Genomic DNA, 17,621 nt, shown 5'->3' with positions numbered 1-17,621 from the left:
GCACAGTTGATTTCTCTCTTCTACTGCTGATGGGCACTTACATGCTTTCCAGTTTTTGCTCGTGACAAAGAGGCAAACGTTCTGTGAAAGTTCATCTTGGAGTCTGTGCCCAGCATGTCTCTCCATTGGGAACAGTCACCCAAGGGAGACACCTGCACCAAGTTACGGTCCCAGCAGCAGTGCCCGAGCATTCCTGACACTTGGCGTCCCTTGCCCACTTGGCACTACTGTCAGAGCTGGGATTGTTCATTCTCGTTCACCTGGTGCGTGAGTCATGGTATCTTCTTGTGGGTTTTCTGTCTTTCTTCCCCTCTGAAGAAGCAGAGGAATATCAGGAAAAGACACCAAGACGGGAGGGTGGGAGGAGCTTTGGGGGCCAGCGTGAGGTTGGAACCTTCACATGGGAGGTCCCCTTTGCCTGCCAACTCACACCCAGGAGTGTCTGAGCTCCTATGCATCCAATCAAGACCCCTATTTGGGGCACAGTTGCAGTAGGGGGGACTCCTGTCCTCATTGGAGTACTTCTGGACAGTCTCCAGCCCACCAGAGAGTTCAAGAAGATACTTCTCCTGGGTTAGGACGCGGCTTTCTCTTCCGTATGTATACCAGTAGGAGGAGTTTCCTGTGAAAGCTAACCGCTTCCAGAGGAAATGAACAAGCAAAGACACTGAGGTTCTCAAAACCCCAGAGAACCCCTGTTCTGGTTGGGCTCAAAGAGTCTCAGGACACAAATCTTTGGAAGTGGAAGCTTCCACACCCACAAGGATGTAAAAGTCCTGCTCCCTCGAGGTGAGGACACAGAAGAAACTGTGGGCTGGCTTGGAGCGCTGGCAGGGTCCGGGCCACATGCACACCACAGCTCACCTCCAAGAGCTGGGCCTCTGAGCAAAAACCTCAGAGGAAGCTCCTAAGATGGCTTTCCCAACAAGGACCAGTGAAACGGAAAGAGACTGTTCTAAATCATCTACAGTCCGGCATTGCCATCAAGCAGGCTGGCAGGAAGACAGCTTTACTTATTCTATTCCCTCAAAAGAAAATCGTGTTTTCACAATTACTGTCCTATAAAGATGCGATCAGAGTGTGCAGCCAAAATGAAGTGAGAAAAAGATAACATCGTTCCCTCAAGTTGAAGTGATCATACAACAACAGAATTTTGCGGGTTTTTGTTGTTTTGTGGTAGTAGCCAACTGTTTGAAGTGTGTAATTTGTTGGCATTTCTGGTCGATAAACCTATTCAGATCCTTAAGTGAATTCAAGAAGTTGATCTTGTGGGCACCACACCACATCATGTTTTTTTCTGTGCACAAAGATAATTTCTAAATGCTCCAAAAGGAAAAGAGAAACATTAATCAATAAGATCATAGAATTTGAGGTTATTATATTCTAATAAGTTGTCAAAATCTATACCTAACCATGTAAAACTGACTAGGCTCTTATAGTAAAAGTCTAAGCAGTAGGGTTTCCTCAATATGCACTTTCTCTCTCTAAAAAAGTTTTTGGAGGAGAGAAAATGGAAAACTGGATTTTTTTTTTCTGTAATTGTTGAAATATCCTGGTTGCTAAGTTACAGGATAAGGGAAAGGAAACACATATTGCTATCAGGCCAAATGTTAACAGAGACCAAGAAGCTTCAGGAACCCCTTCTGTATTAAACACACTTACCAATATGTCAAGGGCTTTAACAACATAAGAGAGATAAACAGGGCAGTGACCTTCGAGCCAAATCGGAATGGGAAATCCAAGAGGTTTGCCTGCTCCACACACCTCCAGGGACAATGACCAGGCTCCAACACTTGGGAGTCCTCTCAAGTTCCCACCAGTCATGGGATTCTAAGGCCATTTAACTGGGTGGCCTCAGATTGCAAAGGCCCCAGTCACTGCATTCATCTCCAAATGACACAACCCTGGTTTAATCTTCTGATTAAAATGTTTGGACCCACGTATCAAGTCGTGACCTTACTTGTACTCCACTTGATAAAGTAAATCCGAGGGAATAGTCTGAAACTCCTAGCTCCTTCAATATTTCTACGCAAAGTAAATCCTTGAATAAATTGTTTTTTTAATTTTCATTTAGAAGATAGCTCTGTCTTCTCCCTAATTTTATCAGAATATAAAATACCATGAAAATACTATGTTGGATTTTTGCAAGATTTGAGATGTATTTATTAATTTTTTACAAGAAACTATTAAATGTAACTTCCTAAACTCCTGAGAGTTATCTTATAGATCAGATATATTAGGACTTATTAGACTAAATAGCTATGGTTATGTAAATGTAAACACATGAGTTAAACTAATGTGTTTTTTTTTACAACTGATCTTTTTAAATTTCCAACAATAGCAGTAATTGTGTAACCCTACAAAGCGACTCCATATTGTACAGTGAGTGATTCTCATTCATGAACTGTGAGCATAGTTTTCTTCTATCTTGACCCACTATAATTTCTAAGATTCCCTAATCCATTGACTTTGAGACCTTGGATGAATAATAAATTGAGGTAATTAGCAAGTAATCTTTACCTGGACAATCTCCAAAGGAATTAAAATTCATAGAGACAGAGAATACAGAAGGACATGATCACTTCTTGCTGATACATTCTTGTCTGTGTATAAACAAAACTGCCCTTCATGACACTCAAATTCAGAAAATTACTGTAATATAAACATTGTTTTGTGTTCGGCCTGGTGGTTTTCATTATATTCAAAACCTTAAAATCTTAACACTTTAAAGAACATTGCCACTGGAACATCTTTCACTGTCACTGTTTGTGTCAATTTGCATAATACATATAAAGTGTAATAAGTCAGTAAATGTTTTAAAAGCTTATGTATAATACAGTAGAGAGGCCTGAGCACACAGAGGAGAAAGGGTCTTTAAGTAATCAATATCTTTTCAGCACAGGTATTGTACCTAGAGAGTGGAGTTTTTTGCATCACCATACTAGGCATTGAGAGCTCAAAATTCTGCTAGCAGAGGTGCTGTCCTGCCACCCCTGGGTATGGTTATTTCAGAACTGAGGCCAATTATAAGAAAAGAAACAAGCAAACAGAACAAGTAGCAAAGGACCGTCCTTCACTGAGGAGCTAAAATTCTTACTGGTTATCGTGTTACTTTCACCTGCGTGTTGTTATCAAATATTGTGACTCTGGCTACACTGTCAAGGCCATGGGCATTTCTGGTTCTAGGGTGCCTGCTGCGCTCTTATTCAGCAGTTGACCAGTCTCCTCTGACAGGGTTTGGAAAACAGCAAGGTTTGCCCCTTTGCCTGGCTTAGTGACCCACCATACAGCACATGTGAATAAAGCGGGAGGTGGGGGGGGTGGTCAGGAGAAATGAAGCCTGATCAGAATGCACCATATGTATGTTCCTATGGCCATTTTGTTAATTGCTTTGAATTTGTTTTTGTAGGTCTTTTTTGCCTCTTCTTTTGTTCTCTTGTGATTTGATAGCTATCTATCTTTAGTGATGTGTTTGGATTCATCTTTTTTGTGTGTATATCTATTATAGATTTTTGTTTTGCAGTTACCATGAGGTTTTTGTACAACAATATATATATATATATATGTTATTGTTCTATCACATACATATATCAGGGAAGCCCTAAAAAAGTGAAAGTCACTCAGTCGTGTCCAACTCTTTGTGACCCCGTGGACTATACAGAATCCTGTGAGATTCTCCAGGCCAGAATACTGGAATGGGTAGTTCTTCCCTTCTCCAGGGGATCTTCCCAACCCAGGGATCAAACCCAGGTCTCCTTAATTGCAGGCAGATTCTTTACCAGCTGAGCCACCAGGGAAGCCCCTAAGTTGCTGATCTCTTAATTTCAAATGCATTTTAAAGACCCTGCGTTTGTACTCACCTCCCCTCATGAGTACTGTTTTTGATGTCATATTTTATGTCTGATTGTTTTGTGTATCCCTTAACTGCTGAAGAATTCCCTGGTGGCTCAGATGGTAAAGAAAGTGAAGTCGCTCAGTTGTGTCCGACTCTTTGCGACCCCGTGGACTGCAGCCTACCAGGCTCCTCCGTCCATGGGATTCTCCAGGCAAGAATACTGGAGTGGGTTGCCATTTCCTTCTCCAGGTTCATCTTCCTGACCCAGGCATTGAACCCTGTGTCTTCCACACTGGCAGGTGGATTCTTTACTACTAAGCCACCTGGGAAGCCCAGTGTGTGGTGAAGTGAAGTGAAGTGGCTCAGTCGTGTCTGACTCTTTGCCACCCCATGGACCATAGCCTACCAGGCTCCTCCATCCATGGAATTTTCCAGGCAAGAATACTGGAGTGGGTTGCCATTTCCTTCTCCAAGCACAATGACTTTTATACCTGCTGAGAGATCATGCTATGCTAAGTTGCTCAGTCATGTCCCACTTTTTTGGGACCCCCATGAGCTGTAGCCCGCCAGGCTCCTCTGTCCATGGGATTTCCCAGGCAAGAATACTGGAGTGGGTTGCCATTCCCTTCTCCAGGGCATCTTCCCGACCCAGGGATCAAACCCATGTCTCTTCTGTCTCCTGCACGGGCAGGTGGGTTCTTTACCATTAGTGCCACCTGGGAAGCCCATGGAGCATATTCCAAGGTTTAAAATCCCTTTGCTTATTAACAGTCTTAGGGATACACAAAATAGATTGTCAGGCCCAAGGTGGCTGGAAACACATGGCCCCACAAGACAGTATCATGTTGGGTATCCTGGTCAACTTTGAATAGTGTCTTCCTGGGTCTTGGGTTTTCTCTCAGATGCGGGCACGGGCAGCACTTCTCAGTGGATGGGCAGAGATGACCCCTGCAGTGGCTCCCATTCTGCATATCCTCCTGCAATACACCTGGACCACTCCTACTCCCAACAAGAGGCAGAGTCTCTTTCCCCTTCTCCTGACCAGGCCTGGCCCTGCTACTTTCTTTGACTAAAAGACTGTGGCAGAAGTGATACGGGGTGGCTTCTGGGCCTAAGTAGAAGAGGCTTCGCAGTTTATGTACTTACCCTCTTGGAATCCAGTCCCATGGGGAAAAAAAGTTTGGGCTATTTTGCTTGAGAGACCCCACAGAGAGAAAGACCCTGGAGGATGAGATGCCACGTGGAAGAGAATAATAAAACCCAGCTCAGCCAGCACCAACTGCCAGACATGGGACTGAGGCCATCTAGAATGCTTGGGCCTCCTTGGCTATGCACCCAGCTGAATCAAGTCACAAGAGGGACCCCAACCAGTACCATGTGGACGAAAGAACACCCCCCAGAGCTCAGCCAATACATCGACTCAGAAATAACAAATCACTGTGATTTCAGGGTGGCTTGGTAAGCAACACTAGAGAGCAGATAACACCTGAGATCCAGCCCAAATCATCCAATGTATGTAAACTCCTGAGAACAACCAGAAACCATGTGAAGAACCCATGTCAAGTGGGAGGGGACAAAACCTCAAGACTGCTAGGATCAACCCTGACCAGAAGCAGATGACTTCCTGAGGTGGGCTGCTGGCCAAAGACCCATGAGCAAGATGTAATTATCAGAAACGATCAGGGAACAAGTGAAATTGATGAGGAAGAACCAGTTGTCATGATCTGTCCTGGCATTTGGGGTGATTATCCTTAGTGTCCCTTTTGCTAATAGTCACACACTGAAACCTTTTCTTCTCACTCTTTCTCTCGTTCTCAATTTAAGAGGTTACGCCTGTGCAGATTGTACTTCACAGCCCATTGACATCAGGATCACGTTAGATTTCCCTGATGTCACCATGTGAACAGGAAGCACTACCATGGAGAAAATGTTCCAGAAAACCCGAAGATGATAACTATAGAACCAGGTGCAGATTCACTGGATCCCATATGGATTCAAAAGTCCACAACTGTCTTTTGATAGAGAAATTGGTCTTTTGATAGTGTATTAACCTTGACTTTTATTCATTTATATCTCTCTTACCCTTCTGACCTTGGACCCCTGCCTAAAGACATATCCTTCTCATATGCAAAATATTATTTATTTCATCCTGACAGCTCCCAAAGTCTTAACTGGTCCCAGCACTGACTCAAAAGTCTACAGTCCAAAAGTGAAGTGAAAGTCACTCAGTCATGTCCAACTCTTTGTAACCCCATGGACTATACAGTCCATGTATTCTTCAGGCCTGAATACTGGAGTGGGTAGCCTTTCCCTTCTCCAAGGGATCATCCCAGCCCTGGGATCGAACCCAGGTCTCCCGCATTGCAGGCAGATCCTTTACCAGCTGAGCCACAGAGGAAGCCCAAGAATACTGGAGTGGGTAGCCTTTCCCTTCTCCAGAAGATCTTCCCGACCCAGGAATCAAACCAGGGTCTCCTGCATTGCAGGAGGATTCTTTACCAACTGAGCTACCAAAGCCACATGTAAATAGCATCTAAATGAGCTGTGTGTCAGACTCGACATCCAATTCGTCCTGAGGCAAACTCCTCTCCAGCTGGAAACCGCTAAAGGAAGCAAGTTCTGTGCTTCCAAAATACAACCACAGGACAGGTAGAGGCTGGACACTGCCATTTCGAAAGGGAGACATCAGAAAGAGCCGACAGGTCAAGAAGGTCTGGCAAAACATTAAACGCAAAGGCTCGAGTATCAGCTTCTTGACCCCAGTGCTCTGCTCACCAGATCCAGCTGAGTGGGAGCCCAGCCTTCCAGACATGCTGCAGGGTCCCTATCCCTAGGGCTTAGCTGGGCACAGTCCACACAGCAGCTCTAATGGACCAGGGTTGGGTGCCCGCAGCTCTTCCGGGCTCCAGTCACGTGCCCATGGCTCGGCCAGTCTGGGGGCTCCGGGGATGGCCCCAGCCCCACAGCTGCACTGGGTATATTCCCTGGGCTGAGGCCCTCTGCCTGGGTCCCTGGCCTGCCCCACCAGTTGGATAGAGATCATCTGGCCTGACGAAACCCAGACGATATCCCCCCACCTTGGATTAGAGCAGGTAGTGCTGACGATCTCCAAGTAGCCTTTGGGGTCCACCCCGGGTCTTAAAGAATCATCCCACTGTCCCATCTCATAAACTCTGAGAAGTCCCACGGCCTCCCTTCACTCCTTCCTGTCTCCGTCCCCTTCAGTTCCAGCTGGAGTAGCCACAGTCAAGCCAGTCTGCTCATCAAATGCTCGCTCAGCCACACCTTTAGTACTCTCTGCAGAACACATGTTCCCATTTTTTTTGCGCTATGGGAAGGCTGAGAATTTTCCAAAATGTTAGGTTCTGTTTCCCTCTGGATTAGTCATTCCATATTTAAGTCATTTCTCTGTTTTCAGATTGGACAGTGAGCTTTCAAAGGAAGGCAAGCTGCACCTTCACCAAACATCCAATTTCACGCTCACACATTCGAGCTTCTACAAAACACTAGAAGAACATGAACCCGGGATGGCCACGTTCTTTGCCATTTTCCAACAAAGAGGGCCTTTCTTCCTCACTTCTGTTCTGCAACCTTATCAGAATGACCTTTACCAACATTCTGCTCACGACCCCTTAGGCCTTCCCTGGGAAGACTGAGGTTCTCCTCTTTAACTTCTGGGTCCTTGTCACTCACCTCCAAACTCTTCCAGCCTCTACTCCCAACAGGGTTCCAAAGCTGCTTCCACATTTTTAAGTATTTGTTACAGCAGCACCCCAACTATTCGTTAGCAATTTCCTGTCTTAGTCTGTTCAGGCCCCCGTGACAAAATACCATAGGCTGGAAGAGCTTATGAAACACAAACATTGATTTCACTCACTCATTTCCAGCACTGAGGGCTGGAAGTCAAAGATGAGGATATGAGGATGGTCAAGTGGGGGCCCTCTTTGGAATTTCAGACTTCTGGCTGTATCTTCACATGGCAAAAGTCTCTCTCAGACTTCTTTTATGAGGGCACAGTCTCATTCACAAGGGTTCTGCCCTTATGATTTAATCAGTGTCCAAAGGCCTCACCTCCTAATACCAGCACATAGGCCAAAGTCAGCGAAGAATTTCACCAAAGGCAGTTGCCAAGGGTGTGCTGGGCCTCTTCCCAAGGGCCACCGGGCTTCAGAGGAAAGCAGTCATTTGCATCGGTCCATCCAAGGTGAGCCTCTGGATAAATTGAATTTATAATCACAACCTCACCCGAAATGTCACTTATAAGGTAAAAGGCAACTGATCAGATTCAGACATCCAGACTTAGAGAAGAAAGCTCGAATGAACCAGGCAGAAAATGGCCTGGGGCATCGCCTAAGATGTGGAAGTTCACATTCTCACAGAGGAGCAAACAGGTCACTTCCCCAGAGAAATAAGGGCACCTTCCATTTGGCTCCCTGAATCAAAGACAGTAAAAACCTTTCCAGAACAATGAAAACAAGGCAGCATATCTCTCTTTGAAGTGTGAATAAAAGGCAGAACAGACAAAAGGAACACACACAGTAACAGATAACATGAATACACACAGTAAAACCACAGAGACCTGAGCTTGAGCAAACAGTACTGTTAAAAAGGCTTCTCCCTAGGCTTCTGTTTGGAATTTCATCTGGAACCAGAGTGGACAGTTAAAGGGAGTCATACTGTATACACACATCTTGTTGATAATTTAATTGCATAAATATTGGGTAAGCTTTTGTCTGATTTCCACTGTTTGTGATAGTGAAAATGTTTTAAAATTTTAACTGGGCTACAAATGAGATTCGTGATCTCAATAGCAAAAGAACAAGGAAGACTGTGCTAATGTACTAACGCCACTGAAGTGTACACGGAGAAACGGTTATGATGGTAAATTCTGTTATGTGTGTTTTACCACAATTTAAAAACTAATTTTTTAGAAAAGAGAGAGAAGAAAAAAGGACAATGAGATTTCTGGGTGCAGGGAGGAGTAGGGAGCAGCAAAACACCCGAACTCCTCCACTTTTAAAAGCGCAGAAACCCCCGCCACCCCCAGTTCACACATTTCGTGGAACCGGGAGGCACAGACAACGGGCAAACGCAAGAATCCGTCGGACCAGAAGCCACGAGGGCGTGGCAGGGCAGCAGGGCGGCAGGAAGGGTCCCAGGCGTCCCCGGGGCGCACCGACCGGGATCCAGCCCCTCGGGAGCCGGCCCGATGCCGCGTGGAGAGTGCGGTGAGCGGACCCGAGGGGACGCAGGACCGAACCCGAGAGGGGATTTGGAGGTGCAGAGGGCGGAAGCGGCCCAGGCGGCCGCGCGCCGAGGCCTAGCCAGGGGAAGTGGCACGGCGGCGCCAGGAGAGGGCGCCCGAGAGACGGCGCCAGGGCTCAGAGCGGATCTCTTCCAGGACCCGCCCCCCGCCCCTGGGACCCCGCCCCCGCCTCGGAGACCCCGCCCCTCGCCCCCGTAAGGTCCCGGCACCGAGAGATGGGGGTTAGAAAAGCCAAGTCGATCCTACCCAGCGAAGCATTTTTGCACGCCAGTGCGGACTTGGAGGCTGGCACATATTCTGCGACTGTCAGCGGTTCCATTCGATGCTCAAAGGGTCACTGGTGTGGCCGCGGACAGCCCCTCCCACGCCTTCCCGCCGGTTCCCCCAAGCTCAGCGCCCCATCGCCGCACGAGCTGGCGTGTGGGTTCCCCCTCCCACAGGACGTTCCTGCGAGATCAGACGCTTCCCCTGGGCCTCAGGTGGGCAGGGGCGGCTCCCACAAACCCCAGGCCCTGGCCCAACGCAGCTTCTAGCTCAGACAGATGCCTGGTTGGCCTCTTTGGAGTGGTCGCAACCAGGACACCAATAATTTCGAAGGCACAGCGCCGCCCGCCGTCACAGGCCCACAGAGACCTCAGTGCCAGCCATGTAACGACTTCTTCGTGTTCTTTTTAGTCGCAGGGGAGTGGCTGAGCAATTCTCCCTTGATGGGGTACGTACGCTGTTGCCAAAAGTCACAACAGGGTTGTGATGTCGTTGACGGCATCATGAAGAATATATATATATTTTTTCATTTGTATTTGCATCACACACTTAAGCTCATCATTTCTAAATGTACAGTTCAGTAGTGTTACATTTTGTGCAGCCAGGGGCCATGAAACACTAACTCTACATCTGCCCTCCACCAGCCCCTAGCCCCCCACCCTCCTACATCCTATCCCTACGACTTTGACTACTTTAGGAATCTCATTAAAAAATGGAATCATGTCCTTTTGTAACTGGCTTTGGAGAATATGTCTTTTTCAAGGCTCTTTATATTCCAAACTAGTTTAATTACAGTGGAAATTGCAGTTTAAGGCTTGCCTGTAAACTGGATTATAACTATAGATCAGATTGGAAATAAAATACTTTTCTCTCCAAGTAAAAAGGTGAAAGATAAATTTTCAAATACAAGGAAGAAGAAACAAAGAAAAAGCAACAAAAGCCCAACAGGTGTTTTTGGAGTTAAATTCTGTAACACTGGAAATGAACAAAGCTGTGTGTTTCTCCTTAGTGGTGGTCACAGCGAGCAGAATTGGGGGACAGAGGCATGACAACTTTTAATCCATTCAAATTTCAGATATTTGCACCCAAACTTTTTAGGTATCCCTTGTTAATTCTGTTGTTGGTGTGGGAATAAAGACCTATGGATGAGCTGCAAAGGTGTGGGAATTACTGATGAAGGTGATACCAAAAAAGTCCTCCTCCAGCCAAAAGTCAACTGAAGCCTTGTGGGGATGAGGAACAGAACAGAGGCAGTCCTAGTGGGGAGCTTCGAAGTTAGGGCTTCAGTGTCTTTGTAGATACAGAGCTCTTCAGATTCCCTGTTTCCTCTCAGGCTCATTTGGTTAATTTGTGTTTCTCTAGGAGTCTGTCCATTTCATCTAAATTTTCACATCCGTTGGGATCAAATTGTCAGCACGTCTGTCCTCTTTGGGTAACATCTGTGGGTTGAGATGCTGGCTTCTTGTCATTGTTCAGTTGGATTCCTGCCACTCAGACCTTCCCTCCACCAGCCACACCCCCACCGCCCTGACTTCTGGACCACTCCATCTGATGCTTACTCAGTTTCCAAGCCTTGGAGCTGGCTTTGACTCCTCCCTGCCTTCACCGGCTTCCACCGCAGCCACCCAAAAACTCTGCGAGCCCTGCCTGCTGGTTGCCTTGACACTCTTATCACCTGGATGCCCACAGGGCCTGTTACATGATACCCCTGCTACCTCCCTGGCCCCTAACACTCTTAGAACATCGACCAGAGGGAGTGTGCCATCATCTAAATAACTTTAGATGAAAGTGATTTTCACTTTGACTCCAAAAATCATAACACGCTCTATATTTCATTCACAGTGAAAGCTAGCATGCTGAAAATGGCCTCTGGGACACACAGAGACACTGGCCCTCATCCCCTCTGTCATCTTCCATTTCCTAGGCCCTACTAGTTCACTCTGCTCCAGCTGCCCTGGTCTCCTTACTGTGCCTCTAACATACCAGGCACCCTCCTGCCCCAGGGCCTTTGCACTACTTCTGGGCTCTCTCCTGGGATGCCCTCCTCAGATCTCCGCATGCTCCCCTCCCTCCTTTGAGACTTTGCTCACACGTCCGTTTCCCAGAGAGTCCCACCATGATGCCCTATGAAAACAGATATCCGTTCTCTCCCCACCCTCTACATTCCATTTGTCCTCTTTTTTATTTTATTTTTTATTTTTATTTTTTTCCATTTGTTCTCTTGTTCTCATCCTCCATCCTGCTCGACACAACTTATTTGTTGCATCTAATGTTCATGTTGTATTATTCCTGCCCCCAACGAGCAGGGCAGCTGCAAGAGGACTCTGTTCACCCGGAGCCAAGAACAGGGCCTGGCCACAAGACGCACTTGCTGGGTAGCTGTGGAATGAATGGCTAGAACTTTTCAAGAGGATGACCTCATTCAAGCGTTACAGCAAGTAAATGTTCTCCCTATGTTTCCAATGAGGACATGCACTCTAGAGATGGTGGCTAACTTGCTCAAGGTCCTGGAGGATAACCGCAGAAGACAGATGCATTAGGAGTGTGGGCCCGAGGTAAGCATTTGCAGACTAGACTGACGACGAACTTTTAGCTGGTTTGGGGTATCAGCCACATGGACAGGTGAGGAAAATCTGATGGTTATCAGTTCTGAGATCTGCTGGAGAAGGGATAGGTTACCCACTCCAGTGTTCTTGGGCTTCCCTGGTGGCTCAACTGGTAAAGAATCTGTCTGCAATGTGGGAGACCTGGGTTTGATCCCTGGGTTGGGGAGATCCTCTGGAGAAGGGAAAGGCTACCCACCCACTCCAGTACTCTGGCCTGGAGAATTCCATGGACTGTATAGTCCATGGAGTCGCAAAGAATCAGACACAACTGAGTGACATTCACTTCACTCATTTCACTATCAGTTCTGAGTGGAGCCATCAGGACTTGGTGGAATGGTCACAGAAACAGGGAAACAGCCTGCCCTTGTCTTTAGACTTCATATCCAAGGTCTCTGTTTACAGATATCTAAAGAGCTTAAGTTGGGAGAACTTTTCAACAGAAACAAAAATGGAAATGGAGTCATATTTCATCACAGAAAAATCAAAATTCAATGTATATAAATCTTTGCCAAACACAAAGGCAATGGATGATCCTTGAAAATACTGTGCTAAGTGAGAGAATCCAGACACAAGGACAGATCCCATATGACTCCACTTGTATGAGGTGCCTAGATTCGTCAGACCCTACACAGAGAGAGGAGGATGGGGGAGGGGGCACGGGCTGGGGGAGGGGGTGTTGGTGTCTAATGGGGACAGAGTTTCCATTGGGGAAGATGGACAGTTCTGGGAATGGCTGGTGAGGATGGCCACACACCGATGTGAACGTACTTAATGCCGCCAAACTGGACACTTAGAAATGGTCAAGATGCTAAATTTGATGTCATGTATATTTTATCACAGTTAAAAAAAAAAGGCCAAAGGCAAATGGCCAAAGGATTCCTTGCCATGTTGTGGTGGTGGCCACGGACTCTTCATGACTAAGCCCCTGGTCTACTGGCCAGAGCCAAGAGCAGAATCAAGGTGACAGCTCCCGGGGCTGCTAATCAGCACCCTGCATCGAGTCACTTCTCCATAGTCGGATTAGAGACAAGTCTGGCATCTCCTCTTCTAGCCTGGCCAGGGGGGCCGCAAGTGGGGCAAGGGCGGGAGGCCCAGGGCCTCGCCTTGGCCCAGGAGCCCCAATTTCCCCAAGCACTCAAGCCTCCCGCCTTGGCCCCTTCTCCTTCCTCCCTTCTCCCCTGCCTCCTTCTCCAGCTGCTGCTCATTCACATTTTGGCCCCACCCTCCTGGTCTCCAGCTCCCTCCCAAGAACCCCGCCCCTTCTCTCCACCTTGGGTCGGATGCAGGACCCCAGTGAGCTTCCGCCAGGCCTCAGGGAGCACACGTGTGCACCCAGGTGCTAGGGGACTTTCCAGGGCAGTAATCTGCTTTTGGCTAAAACGGGACTTGATCTTCTGTTAGCCCTAATCATCAATTAGCACCCCCACTCTGCAGACGGTTGGGGGGGGGGTGTCCAGGACTCACTGCTATCACCTCTGCTCCCTCTCCCGCTTCCCCAGGGTCTGGGGGCAGCAGGCGGGATGGGTCAGCTCTGAGGCTCTGGCTGGAGGCTCCCCGGCATGTCTGGATGTCTGGCTGAGATGGCACTTCACATTCACAAGGGGCTTCCCAATGGCACAGCATCGCTGGGAGCACCCCCTCCCCCATCCAACTGGCAGCCCCCTGAGAGGGTGGGGTGGGTGGGGGCAGGCAGGATGGGTCTTCTTCCTTTAGACAGAAGGCAAACCTGGCCTGAGACAGAGGGATCATCCCACCCAAGACCACCCAGCCAGTCCATGGCCTTGCTGGCAACAGGCGGTCCTGCAGCCAGCACTCAGAGGGAGCCCACTTCCAGCTTTCACATTCTCTGATGTGCTGATTCTTTGACTCGGGTGGGGACAGGCAGATTGAGCCCCCTGCAATCTAGGCCCGAGAGAAAAGCATGGCCTTGGGAGTTGAAAGAACCTGGGGTGGCGTTCTTGGGATCTGACCTCGTTATATCAAGTGCCATCGAACATGCTCTGTTCATGCTGTAAACAAAAGCCCTGTCAGTTCTTTTGGGCATGGACTCAGAAGGACAATTGCTGAGTCACATGGTAATTCTATTTTTCAATCTTTGGAATTGCCCAACTGTCTTCCACAGTGGCTGTACCATCACCATCTAATTTTAGAATTATTTTATCACCCCCAAGGTATCCCTCTTTCTCTAAGGAATCCCTCTCCATGCCCCTCCTCCCAGCCCCTGGCACCCACCAATCTGCTGTTTCTGTGGGTTTGTCTGTTCTGGGCCTTCCACCATCTGAGATCCTTTGTGTCTGCTCCTTTCAGTTAACATCATCTTTTCGACGTTCCTTCATGTTGTAACATGTGTCATGATTTCATCCCTTATTATGACTTTATAATATTCCAGTGCGTGGATATACCACATTTGGTTGGGTGTCCATTCACCTGTTGATTGACTTTGGGACAGTTTGACCTCTTGCGAATGATGCTGCCCTGAACATGCGTATTTGCCTTCTTGTGTGAAGACAGGCAAGGCTGGAGAATCGAGCGATTTCTAAGTAACTGGTGCCCCTGCCAAGTGCTCAGCCAGCGGCAGCCAGACAGCAGTGGGTGCAACGGTATGGCAGAGGCAGCCTGTCTGGAACGTTCTGCGGAGAGGTTTGCTTTCGAAGGCATGTCTAGAGGAAGTCCTAGTCAAGGGCAGTCCAAGGAAAGTTGTGAATTCAAGGGAGGGAGAGTTGGACAGGTGGGGCCTGTGGGCACCCTCAGGGGCTTCAGGAGGGCTGCTGGGGGGCCTGGATGAGCCCCCTGGTGACCAGGGGAGCTGCAGCTCATGGGGAGCAAGGTAGGAGGGGCAGGGAGAGCTGGATGGATGGTGGGATATCCATCCCTTCCTGGGGAAGTAGCCCCAGTGGTGCAACTTGTAGCCATCTGGTCCCTCAACACGGCCTGACCCTCCAGGAGGCTCCAGGTCCCGGCCCAAAGTTGCTTGGGGAGGAGCCGCTGTGAAAGGCGGGGCTGGGCTCTGGACTGAAAAGCCCGCTGCTTGGGCCTGCCTGGCCTAGAGCAGGCGCTGGATGGTAGAAAGGAAGAGAGGACAGGGAAACAGGAGCGAGGGCCCAAGGCGGCCCCCGCAGCACCCTGGCTCAGAGTTTGGCTCCCAGCAAATTCCTCTGAGCCACCCCCATGGGCTCACCCAGGAGCCAGCAGGCCCAGCGCTGGGGGAGGAGGCCATTTAAGTCCCAGGCCCAATTAAGAGATCAGATGGTGAAGAGTTTGGGGGCTTTTAAGGTGAGGAGGCCTGGGCTGATCCCACAGGCTGATATAAAGCGCTGTGGCCCCCTGGGCAGTGCCAGGGCTGGCGGGCATCAGGGACAGGGTTTTACAGAGCCATGGCCCACGAGTGGGGCCCCCAAAGGCTTGCAGGTGGGCAGCCACAGGCCAACTTTGAGGAGAGCACCCAGGGGAGCATCTTCACCTACACCAACAGCAACTCCACCAGAGGTGAGCAAGCAGGCTGGGTCGGACTGGCTGGAACAGCCCTCCAGGGACACAGGCCCAAGTGGCTGTGAGCGGTGTGCTGGCTGGCCACCCCTCCACCCCAGAGAGCCTCTGTACCCCGTTGCTCCCCTTAGCTTTTATGATGCCATGAATGGGGGAGGGGTCCTTTCTGAATACAAAAAGAAAGAAAGAAAGTGAAGTCGCTCACTCATGTCCAACTCCTTGTGACTCCATGGACTATAGCCCACACCAGGCTCCTCTATCCATGGGATTCTCCAGGCAAGACTACTGGAATGGGTTACCATTTCCTCCTTCAGGGGATCTTCCTGACCCAGGGATCGAACCTGGGTCTCCCGCATTTCAGGCAGACACTTTACCATCTGAGCCACCAGGGAAGCCCCTAAGGACACCATCATATCGAATGTGCATTTTTCAAACCACATTGGCTTCACAGAGCCTCTGAGAATCCCTGTTCTAGACTGCTAGTGAGCGCTCATTGCCCTCAACCCCACTGCGTCTATGCGGGGGCTCTCTTCCTGGGGAGGGAACCCGGGCCTAACTCATCTTTGCATCTCCCAAAACCAAATGGAGATGGCCAGCAGGAGCGGGAGGTTCAGGTGGCTCAGAGGTGGGTGAGTGCCTTCTAGAGCCTAAGGATAGAAGAGACCATGGTGGTCGTCTTGTCCAAGCTCACCATGGAGCCCTTGGCCCCTGGCGGCATGTCCTAGGGAAGAAGTTAGCTCGGCTCCTGAGGAGAGGCGCTTCAGCTGCACCAGACAGTATAAAACTCTGTTGAGGCAGCTGGCATTCTGCCCTGGGCATGGCCCAGTCACGAGGCTTTGTCTGCCAGCCGTCAGAGAGCTGAAGATGCCAATGACCCCCAGCCCCTAACCCCCCAGGTCCCTTCTTCCAACCGAAGACCTTTAGTTCCTTCAAAAATGTCTCAGTTCAGTCGCTCTGACTCTGTGAACCCATGGACTGTAGCATGCCAGGCCTCCCTGTCCATGACCAACTCCCAGAGTTCACTCAAATTCATGTCCATTGAGTTGGTGATGCCATCCAACCATCTCACCCTCTGTCATCCCCTTCTCCTCCCACCTTCAAACTTTCCCAGCATCAGGGTCTTTTCCAATGAGTCCATTCTTCGCATCAGGTGGCCAAAGGACTGGAGCTTCAGCTTCATCATTGGTCCTTCCAACGTATATTCAGGACTGATCTCCTTTAGGATGGACTGGTTGGATCTCCTTGCAGTCCAAGGGAAAAATGTCTCACTTGCCACAATTTCCAGAAGCCACACTGGCTCCTTGACACCCAGAGCAGGACCAGCAATAGGGTTCCCAAGCCAAACTGGTGGAGAACCGTGAAGTTCACCTTGACCTGATGGTTTTCACCCCAGAATGTCCCTGATGGAGACCCAACAACGCTCTTCCTGGAGGCCCCTGCGGCTTTGTCGACACCCCAGACTTCCCTATAGTAATTTTTTTTTTTAACAAAAATTCATGTGTCTAGCAAAATAGGAGAGGATAATGGCACTGGGTACCCAAAACTTGTTCCCTCCACTAGGGTGTCCATCACTTCTCTTATTTCCTCTCTATCCTGTCCACTAACCACTCCTGCCGATTTCTGGAAGCAGATCCAAAACATCACATCGTTTTCTCTGTAAGACTTCAGAAGGTAGCTCTAAGAAGAAAGGACTCTTTAAAAACATAAATGCAAAGTCATACTTGTAGATGTTTTCCCTCAATATCCTTGCAATTTATTTGTTGAAGATGATGAGTTGACTGTTCCTGGACTGACCCATGCCCTTCTGCCCAACCCCCCTCCCCATCATCCTATTTCCATCACTTAGTGGTTGAGTAATCTGCTAAAATGGTGGTGGCAGAAAGGTCCTTCCAACAGAGAAAGGTGTAGACCCACTGTCATAATAAAGGGGAGTTACCCCTCACTTTCGTTCTGTGTGTGTTTGCTCCAGCTGCAGCACCACAGACTGGGTGGCTTAAGCAACAGAAATTGATCATCTCCCAATTTAGGAGGCCAGCGATCACGGGCTCGACAGGGTTGGCTCCTCCAGGTGGTTCTGAGGGACACTCTGTTCCAGGTCCCTTCCCTGGGTTATGGTGAGTGAGTGAAGTCGCTCAGTCGTGTTCGACTCTTTGCAACCCCATGG

General features: G+C 48.9%; 1 non-coding gene across 1 annotated transcript; it reads right to left on the bottom strand.

Moving 5' to 3' along the window:
- Nucleotides 1-15,776: 15,776 nt before the first annotated feature.
- Nucleotides 15,777-15,849, bottom strand: TRNAF-GAA. Its single transcript has one exon. It is a non-coding gene; the product is annotated as a tRNA-Phe (tRNA).
- Between the last annotated feature and the right edge of the window lie 1,772 nt (nt 15,850-17,621).

Source organism: Cervus elaphus, chromosome X, assembly GCF_910594005.1.
Source record: "Cervus elaphus chromosome X, mCerEla1.1, whole genome shotgun sequence".
NCBI lineage: Eukaryota > Metazoa > Chordata > Mammalia > Artiodactyla > Cervidae > Cervus > Cervus elaphus.
The sequence above is the reverse complement of the archived record's forward strand: the minus strand, read 5'-3'. Positions and strand labels throughout refer to the sequence as shown.